The sequence below is a fragment of the Nyctereutes procyonoides genome, unplaced genomic scaffold (genome assembly GCF_905146905.1).
Source record: "Nyctereutes procyonoides isolate TBG_1078 unplaced genomic scaffold, NYPRO_anot_genome, whole genome shotgun sequence".
NCBI lineage: Eukaryota > Metazoa > Chordata > Mammalia > Carnivora > Canidae > Nyctereutes > Nyctereutes procyonoides.
Genome location: NW_026575137.1, coordinates 3,516,517 through 3,530,581, shown reverse-complemented (window position 1 = coordinate 3,530,581; position 14,065 = coordinate 3,516,517). Strand labels below are relative to the sequence as shown.

Here is a 14,065-nt window from a genome sequence, read left to right as displayed (position 1 = left end):
TTAAAGCCAAGTATAGTCTTATGTAATTTTTAGGTCCTCTTTTAAATGAACTACTGTACTTCTCAAATTGATTTTTTTCCCTTTAAAATTATCAAAATGAAAAATTAAGTGTAAAAATTCATGTAGAAAATATTCCTCTGAGTCACCAACTTAGAAAACACCGCTCAAGGCAACAGCCTCACTAAAAATGGCATAGCGAGACAGGGCATCTAAATTTCTCTGGGCCTTGGTAATCCTATTAAAATGTTAGAGCACAGAACATATTGAGATTTTCTAGCTTACAACTGCTTGTCTAAAAACACTGCATATTTCATGAAAACATAAAAGAGTAACAATCATCCAGAATCTTTGCACCAACCCAACCCACAACTGTTTTCATTTTTATAGTATTATTTTCCTCCAATAAGCTGCTGCTTCTTTTTTATTTTTATTTTTTACAAAGTTGCAATCCAAGTATACAAATCATTTTGTTTTCTACTCCCATCCCCATTTACAGTAAGAACTGCCTATTTCAAACTTGACTGAACCCTTGGCCAACATCAGAGAAAGCTTGTAGTAGTAAAACAGTCGTAGAAAAATGTTGGCACTTTTCTAGAAGGCCACAAGATGGGGATATTGCTCCATAAAACACACCTTTAAAAATATATAATTAAATACATTATACCAATTTCCCCCAAAATAAAATGAACACTTTTCCTCTGCTGGAAGTAGGTATATAAAAATGTTTGTACCTTGTTTACTAGAAAACATTAGTGAGGACAAAGACAATCACAAAAATTAGCAGTAATTATTCTAATTAAGCTAAACAGTGACCCTTAAAAATAAAACAAACACAGGACTTTGGCAATATTATTGTATTTTTAATCACACTAATCTTTCCTTTTTTCCTTGCTCCATTCTCTTGCTCCTCAGGTCATAATAAAACAGTGAAGCACATTTTCACTTCTGCACTGGCTAACTTTATTTTTCATAATTATTCTTAATTTAGGGAGATGATTCCTATTTTTCTGTTTTTAAAAGAACTGACACTAAGATTTATTTACATCAAAAAGGAAAACTACACCAAAATGAAATCAGTAATGAGAATGAGATAATTTCTTTTCTAATTTGCAATAATTCCTGTTTCTTATAAAATGCAGTAATATGTCTACAATAGCAAAATACTAAAACTTTTCAAGCAAAACATTTTTGTATTTGATCATTTTTCCCCATGCCTTCATGGATATCAGTAGGAAACAGGTTTCCCACTCCTGTGCCACATTACTCAATTAACAAAATAAAATTCAAATAACACTGAACATCTTGAAACTTAAGTTCCAAACTTTCACTATCAACTTAAAGTAATAAAAAGAACTGTGTAAATACTTCCTAAGCATAAGTCTAAGATGACAGAGTGTAACTACCTGGGATCATCTGCACTTATGTGGGGTGTATAAGTGGCTCAGAAAGATAATCAGTCTATGTTTCTATAATCTAAATCATGTCTCTAACTCCAAAACTAGTAAGAACACAGTGACTATCTATTGGACTATTGTCTCTTATTGTCAGTCACACTAAAAAAACAAAAAACAAAAAACAAACAAACTAATGTTTTCAATTACCCTGCAGTCAATTATTCCTACTGACAAAAGAAGAAATTAAGTTTTAGGAATTTAAACTGCCTAGGGCCTTAAGACTAGTGAAAGTCAGGATTTTGAACCCAGATCTCCTTGGCTCAAAGCCAACGTTCTTTTTACTATGTTTCACTACATAAACTGAATATAAAAAACAAAATACTAAGCAAAATCTATGCCTTAAACCGAGCATTCTGCTGTATCAGTCTGATAGTACTATTCTCTTATTCTACCACTTAAAGATTAAGCAACTTCATAGTATGGTGGTTTGTGGAGCTTTTAAGCTAGTCATTAAAAATGCTTTTGCTAAAAATTAAGAAAGAAGAAGTAATCTAAAAAAGATAATATGTAAAACATAAATACACTAACAATGAAAGATTACCTAATACCTTAGTATTGGGATCATGATTCATAAATTCTGGGGAAAATAATCCAGGGCACATAACATTTTTATTTTTACAAGGATCAAACTTAATATAATTATATTATGCACAATCTCATATTTCAAAATGACATGAACATTTCCATAAATAATTGGTTGTTTGTTTCAAAGTATGGTATTTTAATGGTATATTTGCTTTCCAGACTTTTTTCCCTTCAATCCAGTAAAATACACAGTATCTGCTACATCTCATGAAAGTTTAGAGCCGAAGCTGAGAGGTGATTAAGAGACTTACTTAAGGACACAAAGCTTCTTAATTTAAGGCCAAACCCAGGCCTTGCTGATGAGGCTACCGCTCTTCTGCATTGCACAGCTCACTAGGGTATCATGACCCAAAGTGAAGTTCACGCCAAAACATTTCCTGATTGTTTCCTAATACATTAAAGATTCTAATTTACTAGTATTTAAGTAGCCATGGAAATTTACAAATTTACAAATTCTTCAATTCCAAAGTGCCAATTTCTAATGTGAGAAGAACATGTTGGAGTAACGTAATATAGAGAACGTCATTTAAAGTCAGATAGACCCTAGGTCCAAACTTCAACTCTATTATTTGTATATATTTAATCTCTCGGAGTCTCAGTTTTCTCACCTGTAAAATGAGGATACAAACACAATTTTGAGGAGGGGAAAGGAAGTGTTAACATCAACTCTAGGAAATGGGAATTGTTTCTAGAATCTGGACTAAAGAAGGTATGCGATGAGTATTCATTTCCTAACATTATCCCATCACTACTGCCTCTCTAGCCACACTATCAACAGGTAGAGACACTCCAGTATTTTTTATTTTTTTTTTTACCATCCTTCCACAGTTGTAGAGGAGAGCAGGTTAAGAAAAGCATTTCAGTCACATGGTCATGCTGCAAAATGATATGTAGCAAAACCCCCCCATATCTGCAGTAAGTAAGGACCAGATCAAAGTAAGACTTAAGCACTTAAGAGGAATATAGTACTGCTAAATGTTTGTTATAAATACAAAATTTCGGGGTTTTAAAGCTACTCACGTAACTGAAACACAATGTTAATTTACTATTTACAAATATTCTTCCTAAGAATTTTAAAGGAGGCTGCCAGAATAAACATTCGTCAGATATCCCCACTCTCAGAGAAAAATATCAGAATCCAAAACACATAGAAAATATACAAAATGAGAAAATCAACTAAACAGCTAAAACTTTACTCCTGGAATAATGTAATTCTTCTCAAGTTTAAAATACAGTACATATACAAGGCTATAAATTTAAAACCCAGAAAGCTATAAAAACATAAAGTTACTTCATAACTCATTTGGTGGCAAAAACTAAACTGACCTGGACTCATTTAACAGCAAAATCTAACTGAATGTGTTGCTTTTTACTGTCTTATTTATCCATACTCTAACATCTGCCAAAGAAAGTACAGGGTGCTACCCTACATTTCATTGGAGTTTTACCTAACATGGTATGTGGATTGGATTACATTTCCAAATTAAAAAACAAAATAAATTCTGAAACACATCTGACATCACCAACGTATTATGAACCCATTCCAGTGAATATTTTTTTAAACAGTTCTTTTTTTTTAATTTTTTTTATTTATTTATGATAGTCACACAGAGAGAGAGAGAGAGGCAGAGACACAGGCAGAGGGAGAAGCAGGCTCCATGCACCGGGAGCCCGACGTGGGATTCGATCCCGGGTCTCCAGGATCGTGCTCTGGGCCAAAGGCGGGCGCCAAACCGCTGCGCCACCCAGGGATCCCTCATTCCAGTGAATATTTACTTAATTCTAAGTGACAGGTTTAAGTCACACAATAAATCTATGAATTACGTATTATTACTACTACTTTACATATGAATACCTAGTTTACGTATGATAAAATCAGGGCTTAATCCAAGGTTAATTTGACCAAAATCACTTAGCCCATAAAGAAGTGTGAGAACTCAAATCTAGGTCTGTCTTAATTTAAGGCCTAAGCAATTCAAAAGTCAACACTTTAAAGGAAACTTAAATCACAAAGAAAGTTTAAATAAGTTACTATTACCAAAACTTTTAACCTAGAACAATGAAATTCCTGAGTAAAATGTACACTTTCCATCCTAGGTATTCACATCCAAACACTGACACCATACATCACCACACTTCATAGGACAAAAAGAGATGAGTTTACTGTTGTTTTTCTCTCCAAAGCGCTAGCCACAAAGTCAGTGAAAACAAACACAAAAGTAGTACGTTCCTCAAACAAATGCCAACTAATCCCTTCCACTTGAATTTAGAAAGAATCATGGATCTGACTTTTTTTTTTAACCACAAAATGTACTAAATACCATACAAATATGGTTGATATAAACATAGGTCAAGTTTTTCTCCAGAAACAGCCCAAACTTAAAGATCTCTCGTTTCATCAGATATGCTCACTGGACTGAGAAAGGTTTAAGTGACACAAACCCAGGCTATCATCATCACTGTCCTAAGCAAAAGTTAGAGAAAATAAGCATCAACCCTTCTTCTTAATTGATCAATTTAAAACTTAAGTCTTTTCTCAAAATATTGTTCCCAAGCCAAAGCCCTTAAACTAAGCAACAGGTTTTCCCCACAAAAGACAGATTATGGTTCCCATCCAACCTACTTTCTACCCAAAGGAACAAATTCTAAAGCAGATACACTTCAATGAGAATCTCTATTTTGAGTAGATTATTTAGCAAAGTGAAAAGCAATCAGAGGATCTGATAATCACAATATCTAATTTAACTGTTTCAGCAGGCATTCTTTTAAGAAGAAATATCTTTACTCAAAAGAATTTTTTCTTTTGTAGAATGGGGAAATTTTTTTGAACAAGGAAGCCTGATGGATACCTCTTGCAGGGTTACTCCTTCTGCCTATTCCTTACATAATCACCCAATATCAGGTTTCTATAGTTTGTCTGGATCAAGTCCTTGGCAATTATCTTAAGCCTCTTTAAACATCTGAAAGGTTCAGATGTTAAGCTCTCTTTGTTTACATTATATATATTTATGTGTGTTTACAGAACACTACTTAAAAAACAGACTCACTAGAACCCCAAATTACTGATTCAGTTTCTACCAGCAAGTCTCTAATATGTATAAAATCATCAAAGATATTTGTTAAAAACGAAGATTCCTGAGCTCCACTCTATCAAGGACTATAACATAGCTCTCAAAAAGTATTCAGGCATCTTGCTGTTTAACAACTATCCCAGATGACTGTGATGCAGAGGCTGCACACTGACAAACACTGTTCTATACTGTAATTCATCTAATGATGGTGTTAGCAATTTCTTGTTCCCAAATTGCACAGCCAAACCATTACCAGCTGATAGACTGCCAGCCATACTGAGTCAGTATCCTTCTTAGACTCATTCCTAACCTTTTAGCACCTATTTTTTAAGGTAAGAGGGGAGATGAGACATGCAACTCTGATCATGCCAAAGCTAAGCTACAACTATCTATCTCTGAGTTAAAATGAGTGGCTCACAGAAAAAGTGGATTACTTGTCTGAATTTTAACTCACTAATAATAATGAAGTGCAATAAAAATGATTTAAGAGCTGTTTACGTCCCAGAGACCAGCTTTCCTGCTTTACAAACATTATTTCAATTAATCCTTACAAAAATCCAGTAAGAATATTCTCTACATTTTACAGAAGAAACTGAAGCAACACTGCTATTAAGTCCACTCTGCCTGACTTTAAAGCTACAGCTCTTAACACATGCCAGAATGCCTTTAATTCTTAAACTTTAAAAGTGCAGTGATCTAGTTTATTACTTCTTGGTAAAGTATGTCCTAATTTATACAGAACACGTTCATTTAACTAATTCTCCTCACAATGAGCACAAAAAGTAGTGCAACTTGGCAAGCAGAGGCTAATACATGACCGGAGTATCCTACTTCAAGTCAGTACTCAACAGTTTGCTTCCACACATACTATTCAATCATAATTACGGAGATACTAGACAGCTATCAAAAGAACTTGTTTTCCTTAGTTAAATAAAAAAGCTATCACATCCACAATTCTGTTAATGCTAGTACATTTTAAACTACCTTGTAACTACCATGTAACTCAGGGCAGGGCAGAGTCACAAAGAAACACCTTAAGGTAATTCTATCTGTCCCCTTCTTTGTGCCCTAGCCTTTCCTATTTATATAAATCCTGTTTCTCAGTACATTCAATTACCGAGCTCCTCTCCACAATAGCCAACATACTATTTTCAGAAATTTGAAAGACATTTGCACTAGAATGCAGGAGTTCATTTCTCAGTATGAAGAGAAATGCTTCATATGAAGCATATATATGAAATGCTTCAAATCTACTAAATTCTTTAAATAAAATATATTGATTCATTATTCCCCTCAGAAGATATAATGTAATAATAATGTAACATTCATCTTCTTCATTCCACAGTTAGCCATAACACTACATAGTAGATAACTCGGAAAAAAAAAACTAAGATAAACTGATAAAGATAAGTGATGAAGATAAAGTGAGAGAAACGCAGCTAAGCAATCAATGAATACCTGTTCCTGGTAAGGATGAGCATTACTTTTATGCTTTACATGTCCCGGAGGAAAGAGAAGTTCCATCCCAGTCTCCACAAGGAAAGAGTATTATTCTCTCCTCTTTAACGACTCCTCTCCAAGGAGGAGGGCTCATCCTAACCTTTTTCCAAGACACTGCAAAGAGAAAATAGTATTTGTGAGGCACTAGGTTGCTCAAGGCTTGTCAAGGCCAGAGTGACTGGCCAAGGAGCTCTGCTACCCTGAGTGTCATATCTAATCACAAGGGCTAAGGGGATGGGTCTCTCCCCACCTGTAGCAGCCACTGTATAGTGTGCTGAGTTGGGAGACTTGGGTAAATCACTGCTTCAGGGCAGGCTGGGCTCTGGGTCATGCACTTTTTAGATTCTGCCCCCAAGTAAAGCAAGTCAATCCTGCCCCATTATGGTAGCATTCATGGTGAAATCCCAGAGATCCAAAATTTTCTTTTCTACCCAAGGACAGTGCCAGCTACTTCCATCTGTATAATAAGCAAAATATGCTATTATTTGCATTTCAGACTCCACTTTCTCTCCGACGGGCCTGGACTCAAAGTACCAAAAGTACTAGGCAGCTTAAATCTCAGTTACATAAACAGTCTTCCAGGCGCCCTATTTTGGTATAATACACCTATCTGTCTTAATCTTGGGATTCACATACTTGTCTAGTCCTTTTCCCTTGAATCTGGGATGGATCTGTGAATTGCTTTAACCAACAGAATGTGGCAGAAATGATGCTATGCCAAGCCTATGCCTTAGGAAGGCCTGGGTCCTTCTTTTGTACTGTTTTGCATCTTAAGCCACTATGTAAGGCCAGCCACACTGGTGGAAAGGCCACTTAGGAAGCAGGTCCCTGAAACTTTAAGAAATATGAAAAAGAAAGAAAGAAAAGAAAAGAAAAGAAAAGAAAAGAAAAGAAAAGGAGAGAGAAGATCATCTCCCAGCTGAACTGCCAGCTGAATGTACCCTTTAGAGTGACCACCAGCAAAACCTAAACTGCTCAAATGAGCCCAGCCCAGGATAGCAAAACTATAAGCAAATAAGATGATTGTTTTAAGTCATTTAGTGTTAGGGTTGTTAAAGAGCAGTAAGTGACCAAAACAATGTTTACCTGGTTCCTTGCGTTTTGGCATAATTTGTTCAAAACCCAGAGTAAAGGAGAAAAGTAAAGAATTATAACCCCAAACATTCATACAATCTCACAAGATAAAACTCTTAGGCCCTTCTTAATGTTAGTGACCCCACTAAACTGAGTTCCAAGAGGACAGGCTTCCTGTTTGTCCTCTTAGCACTGTACTCCAGCACCTAGCACAATACCTGGCATGTAATAGGTACAGGCTGTGTTATGAACAAACAATAAGTTTAAGGAATGTCAAGACAAATGTTAGTCTTCCTTATAACTTAGGAGTTATCTGGCATATGGTTTTATATAATAAGCTCCAAGAGCTGTTTAATAATGTGAATTTGAAGTATATACTAAGAGCTTTTTAATGGCAAATCTTTTTTTAATGATAAAGCTTTTTATCATGATAAAAAGCTATCACTATCATGTGACAGTAAAAATCATGATACATACTTTCAGAAATCACATCCTGATTTATACACTCCAAAAATGCAAATTTCCATAGACGAGGCTTTTATAATGGGAGAACAAACTTCATCAGTAAAAGCAGCTGAATTAAAATCAACAAATTTCCAGAAGGAAATTGATACCTACATTTCACTAATGTACTTTTTTAGACAAGAAATCAACTTTTGCTCTTTCGTTGACAGGAGGATAACTATTTTGATAAATACTTATAAATTTCAAAATTACCCATCAACAGCCACTGCAATGAGGTTATCATTCTATTTAACACAAAGGAAAAAGTAGACAAGTTCAGATTTACATAGTACAAAAGTTTAACACAGATTTCAAACTCTTCATATATAGCCTTCAGTTATATTTCCATTCTAGATGAAGAGTTAGGAAGAAAAAAATTTACTGGCCTAGGAACAAAAATATGGGTCTTAGTTCTAGTTCTAATTTTAGCCACTTACTAGTCATATACTCGGAATTTTTTTCCAACTTCTTTGAGCATCAGTGTATTCATCTAAAAAAGCAATGATTATCTCCTGACACACCTACTGCTCAGGTGTCATAAAAATCAAATAATACAGTCTATATAACCATTATGGAAAAATATCAAATGCTATACAAATAAAAGATATGATCCTCTTCTTAATGTCAGCAAAGAGTAGAAAAATCATCTATGTACGTGCTTTTGCTAGACATTTTCCCTCCATTAAGTATTAGCAACTAGTTCCTTCAACACTACTATAAAGGCCAATTTGTTGTTTTTTCCACTCCTTGTTATTACATCATATTTTTATAGAAAGAGTAAAAAAGACCCCAGTCTTTCTAATAATTATGGAATCAAAGTTTCTAGAGCTACAAAAGATACTAAATAATAATTTTCTCAGGTTCCCTATCAGGAATATAATCTTATAGGTGGAGAAAAGTTAATTATTTACTAATCAAATTATGCTTTAATCATACTGGGGAGAGTTAGCTCCTTAATCTGATGAAGAAATGCACTGAGTAGGACCCCACACTTCATTTCTTTTGTAAAGTGTCCATTTTTACTTGATAAGTATGAATGAAGTGAAAGGAATATTTTTTAAGTAAGGCATAAGTGAACGTTAAGAAGATAGAATAAAGATAAAAGTTCTTAAGATTTCATATATCACTTCCCCTCTTTCCCCCAAACCCAAACTAAGATACAAAGGAAATAAAAAAGTGATTGGTCCAATATTGCTATCTGCTCTCCTCCACATGGAAAACAAGAACAGTACAGATAGTACAATAAAAATCAAAGTCTCAAGAACTACAAAATGTTAAAAACTGAAAGGAACCTCCAGGATCACTTAGTCTTACTGATGAGGTCACTTAAAGGTAGTAACTATATGCAACTGATGGTAAATTATACATCTTCTAACAAGAAAGAAAACCATCAGTGTCAATCAGTTCCTAGTTCCATTTTTCACCTGCTAACTGAAACACTCAGGGCAAATCATTTAACCTCTTAGGCTAGTCTGTTATATAATAGCAAATAACAGTACCAATTCTTGGTAAACTGTAAACCACAACACAAAGTAGAGATATTGTATTTAAGTGTATATAAAGTATGTCTCTACAGTAGGGGTTATCAGTAAATGGAAGAATTTGAAAATTCTATGGTTTTCAAAAGCCTCCAGTAATCCTGAGAGCTGCTCCTAGCCCAAACTACTGACCCACAGGTTCCATAGGTGAGCTTCAGGTGAGTTCATGGACTTCCCTAAAATTATATACAGAAAGCACAGGTGCATATGGAAATTTTCCATGCCAGATTTTTTTTAGTTTCACCAAGGATTAGCAATCACCAAAAGGCTAATAATTACCCCTGTAAAGTAACGTACATCTGCCGAAGATAAAGCTTCCGCGGATACTGTTCAAAATGGTACCATTATTTTCCCAACCTGTGTCAGAATCTGTTATTTTTACTTTCTTCATTTTTTTTCTCTGACCATCAAATTCTGTCCTTTCCATTCCTAATATTCCAGCCTTAGTTCAGACCCTCATTACCTATGGGTATTACCAGCAATCAAGGTCTTTCTACCTCTAGATTTCTACTTCAATTCACACTACCAAATTAATCCTCTGAAAACAGTATTTTAAGTTTTTCATTCGCAACTCAAAAAATCATCTGTAAAACCCCCCCAAACCTATTATATCCAAGGTCATTAGCCCAGCCTTAAAAGCAATCATAAACCGGTTCAAACTTTTACTTCGTTTTATCAGCCTTTATGTTAGTACAAATACTTTATGTTTCACCCAAATATAATTGTTTCCCTCTCCCCAAACATATGAACTCTGTGCTCTAATTTCTTAGTCCCTTTTCTCTGCTTGGATGACTTTTCTTGGTTTATCAAAAGTCACAGTCACCCTTCAAAACAAAGATTTCAAAAGCCAGAAGCTCTATGGATTAACCCTTCTTACCTCACCTTGCCAAGTAAGATGTGAGCTCTTCCTCTTCTGAATTTGAATTCTATATGAAACGTAAGGATGTATTAAAAGATAAAGGAGGCATTTGTTATAGTCCTACCTGCCTAACTATTCTGGGAAGGCAGAAACTGCTGTAATCCTTCATATTACTCCATCTACCTCACACAATCATGCAGGAGATGCTTAATAATTGTGCAAGGAAGTGAAGGAAATTTCAGCCTTCGTGGGGCAAACAGCAAAGATCACTATCTCTCTGAAGGCAGAGAACTTATTTGTGACATCCTCTATCATGCCAGGATTCTAAAAAACATAACCCCACTGCCCTTTAAGTCTTGGCGTTAGATGTCTTATAAACAGTTCTGTATTTTAAGGGAAAAGCTATGTGAAAACATCAATAAGCTACATACCAAGTAACTATTCTACATACTTTTTACACTTCTCAGTGTGAGTAGCTCCCAACACTCGGCCAGGAATTTTTCAGTTCAAAAAATATTAACTGTTTACAAGAAGTGATAATTTGCAGTCCCAACTAATATCTACTTTACGGCCAAAGCAAAGTCACCTAAGAGAATGCCTTTATTTTTATTTTTTAAAGGTGCATTTTGCTTGTATCATCCACAGAGCCTTAGCGAGACAGGTCAACTGGATTCCTACAGAAGGATGAGCGCTTGCAGAAACCCGCATACATTGTACAGCAGGTACTTCAGGTTAAAAAAAAAAAAAAAACACAAAACAAAAAACACCAAAGGGGGAGAAAAAGAGAACTTTGGACATTATTTTCCACTCTGACCAGTAGCTTTTTAAAGCCGAAACTCAAAATCTTTTTTTTTTTTTTTTTTTTTTGCACAGTAGCCTACACACACAAAAAAAGATAAAAACTCACCAAGCAGAAAAAGTCACACCAAGCCCCTGGAAAATATTTTATCCTGGAATAGTAAGAATGTCAAAATAAAAGATACTCGTCTTGGGTAGGGAAGATTTCCCTGTAATTACGGGAGCAAAGGACGCTCAACTAACTCCAGACGATGGAGTCAAGGAAGGACTGAGGATCCTTCGGAAGTTGTAAAAAAAAAAGAACAAAAAACAAAAAACAAACAAACAAACAAAAAAAACAATGGACAAACTACAAAATCAAAACCTTTTTTTTTTTTTTTTTTTAAAGATGAAAGGAGAAGGTCCAGGTCACTGAGGAGATAAGGAGTAAAAACTGCAAGGTCACTGGGACCTACCAGGTCACACAAAGGTGGAGGTGGGGGTTGTGTTGGGGTGTGTGGGGGGGGCACTGCAGAGTCAGGGAAGAACCCGGAGGGATCAAAACACGTCAGGAAAATAAAAACGCCTTTTTGTACGGCCGGGAGTCTTGCGATGGAAGTCAGGGCAGCGGCTGCAAGTCCACGCGCGGGGATGGTTTCGGAGGGGTGCTGCGGGGGGAGGACGAGGAGGCGGACGGAACGCTGAGGGGAGGCTGAGGGAGCCTCAGGACGGCGGCTGCAGAGTCACGGAGACACTTGGCTCCTCCGGGATCCTCTGCTCGGGCCTGCGCCGGGGCCAACGCGGGGCAAGCCCCGTGACCCCACCCCAGAAAACTCCGGGGCCCCCGGGCCGGGGGAGGCGGCCGGCGCGGCGCGGACGGTCGGCAGCCGCCCCTCAGAGGCTCCGGCCCGGGGGCCGCCGCGCCCGCCCCCCCGCGCCCCCCGCGCCCCCCGCCGCGGCGTCCTTACCCGGCGCAAAGCCGTCGGCTCCCGGCGGTCGGGCGGCCACTCCAGCGGCGGGGCGCCCTCACCCTTCCGCGCCCAAGATCGCCATCTCGCAGCAGGCGCGGCGGCGGCGGCGGCGGCGGCGGCGGCAGCCACCCAGGCGTCGGCCCCGGCAGCCCAGGCCGCCTGCAGCCTCTTGGAACCCGCTCGCCGCGCTCGGCGACACCCGACCCTCCCCCCACCCCCACCCCGGCCGCGCGCCGCCCCCGGCAGACCCCACACCTCCCGCCTCAGGAGCGCGCCGCGTGCTCGCGTCACCGGCGCCGCGCCGCGAGCGCGCGCCTACGCCGCGGCCGCCTCAGAGCCCCCCTCCCCCCACGCCGGGACCCGGAACCCGGGCTTCCCGCGAGCATGCGCAGCGAGGGCGCCCCCGCGAGGATGCTTTCGGAAAACTCCGCTCCTCCGGGGCTGCGGAGCGCGGTCGAGGAGAGCTGGAGGGCCAGCCAATGGGAGGAGGGGGGCGGGGCCCAAACCTGTGGAGGGGGCGGGGCCACCGCTGAGATTTGGGAAGAGGCCTTTGGGAGCGGGAGGTGGGTGCTGCTGACCCTGCTTTCCCGTCCCGGACAGGGGCAGCGCGGGTGAGCGACCTCGGGTCAGGGCCCCCGGCGCTGGCCTTCTCATCTCGAGTGCTTTACTTCAAAAGTAGGCTGTTAATAAATACTCCTTGACCTGAGGATCTGACCTAGAATCCCATTGCAAGAGTAAATACTACTGCATTTGACAGGTGGCCACAGAAGACTTCCGCTTTATTCTCATTAGTCACCAAAACGTTCGCCCCATAGCGCTACGGTGATAAAACTGGTACTGAGCAGGTACAGGTGTCCGTGCAGCAAATTCGCACGGTGCCGCCGTGAAAAATAGTACATTCTCCCCATTTAGAAAAACGAGTTAACTAAGTCTCTAGAAGTACTGTTGGTTCTGTGCGTTGCTTTTAGAAGGCCGCCCTGCAAATAGAAGTCAGTGGTGACCACATAACTCACCAGATGACTGGTCTTCTACTTCAGAAATGAGAAAGGCCCTCAAGCATGGGTTTCTACAATTTTGGCCCACCCGCCTCACCCAAGCCCCATAAATTACCTACATCCACACCCGAGCCTATTGGTTTTCCTTCTGACTCCAAGGCTGGGTGTCTGCTTCTCTCCAAAGAGGACCTCTTTACTGTCCATTCCCTCCTGTGCCCCCTCAGCATGATGATGTTTTAATTGTGTTCTGTCTTAAATTTCTCCTCGACTTTAAAACCTCTCTCTAGTTCTCCCTCTTTTCCCATCCTAATTAAGCTCTTGAAAAAGCTATGTACCAAGAAGAGCATCAACGCCCCGTGAAGAATTGTAAGATTAAATAATAACTCTGATTGAAGGAATGTACCTTCTCTTCCTCTCCCTTCCATTAGTTTCTACACTCCGAATTGATACCAGGGCCCAACGCAGGCCATATCCACCACGATTATTCTAAAATACACATGTGAGTGTGTCGCTTCACTGTTTAAAATCTTTCATTGGCTCTTCAGAGCTTTCAAGAGAAGGATTAACATGATCTTCCAGGCTTCTTTACTGTCGCATGATAGGTCCCTCTGTCTTTGGGGTTTAGAGCTCTGTCTTCAGTGTTCCCCTGATTGCGTTCACTGATCTCTGCTTAAATGAGTACTGTTTTCCTCTAACCTCTTCCTCACTGTTTTGTTTGTCCGCTCTCATTAAAAATG

The 14,065-nt window shown here is 39.0% G+C and overlaps 1 protein-coding gene across 5 annotated transcripts in view; it reads right to left on the bottom strand.

Annotated features, from left to right (window-relative positions):
* The window catches only part of WWP1 (WW domain containing E3 ubiquitin protein ligase 1), a 119,298-nt gene extending 106,774 nt beyond the window's left edge, over nt 1-12,524 (bottom strand). For 4 of the 5 annotated variants that reach the window (XM_055303372.1, XM_055303376.1, XM_055303375.1 and 1 more), the window contains exon 1: nt 12,331-12,524. The gene's annotated coding sequence lies outside the window, so the exon portion shown is untranslated. Of the gene's footprint in view, nt 1-6,568; nt 6,586-12,330 lie in introns of those variants that run through there. The other variant, XM_055303373.1, reaches the window with a different exon arrangement.
* Between the last annotated feature and the right edge of the window lie 1,541 nt (nt 12,525-14,065).